The following is a 1,126-nucleotide window of genomic DNA, read 5'->3' on the forward strand; positions in this document are numbered from 1 at the left end:
TGGGTTGACAGTTAGTAAATAGAAGAAAAATAGACTTTTGTTTTGTGTTCAGACAGAATGAGGAATGGGGTTTAGGGCTTAAAAACCCTGTACCTCTACATTTCGGGGCTGCTAAATATGGGTTCTGCGTACCCCTGGCATACCCAGCTGGCTGAATAAAAAGTGTGTTTCCTATAACTCACTGGTTCCTGGCGGTCCATGTGTCTATGGGAGGCTGGCGGCTTCAACAAGTGCATTCAGGCTTTACTGACTAAGTAAGTGTGGACTTTGAGAAAGAAGGAAGTCAAGGATAACACAAAGACTTTTGACCTGAGCAACATGAAGAATGGAGTTACCTGTTCTTTAAGTAAGAAAGACAGCAAAGGTAGAATGTCAGGAGATTGGTTTAGACACATTAAGTGTGAGTGTGAGATGTTTATGTAGTCTCTAGGCAACTAGATACATCAGTCTGAAGTTCAGGAAAGGGGAGCAGATTGCAACTGCCAATTTTGGAATTGATAGTATATAGATGGCATTTAAAGCCATAGGACTAAATGAGATCACCCAGAAAGGATTAGAGATAGTGAAAGAAATCAAATGGTTGCTGGATATATTTTGTGGTTAGAGTTGACAGGATTTACTAGCAGTTTAAATGTAAGTGTAAAAGGTAAGATTCAAGGATGACTCCAAGAATTTTTTGTGAACAAAATGAAGCTATTGATGGACTGATCCTGGGTCTCTCCAATATTGGCGATAAAGAGAAATCAGCAAACTAGACTGAGAAGAAATGGTTAGAAAGGAAGGAGTCAAGCCAGGGACATATGATGTCTTAGAGTCTAAGTGAAGAAAGTATTTCATGGAGCAAGCAATAGTCCTTGCAAGCTACTAGATTAATGTGAAAACTGAGAAGTAACAATTGGATTTCACATGATGGAGCTCATGATCAATTGTACTTGAAGCAGTGTTGATTGAGAGAGGTGATGAGACCAGGGGAATGATGAGAGTTGCTTTAAGTGAGAACGGAGGAAGAAAAATTGTAGAGTTTATAAGATTACGGGTAACTACAAGGAGTTTTGCTGTAAAGAAATGAGGCAATGGTTGTAGGGGTAGTGTGTTTGTTTATTTTTAGGATGGACAAATGCTAATG

The sequence above is a fragment of the Pteropus vampyrus genome, unplaced genomic scaffold, assembly GCF_000151845.1.
Source record: "Pteropus vampyrus isolate Shadow unplaced genomic scaffold, Pvam_2.0 Scaffold33, whole genome shotgun sequence".
NCBI lineage: Eukaryota > Metazoa > Chordata > Mammalia > Chiroptera > Pteropodidae > Pteropus > Pteropus vampyrus.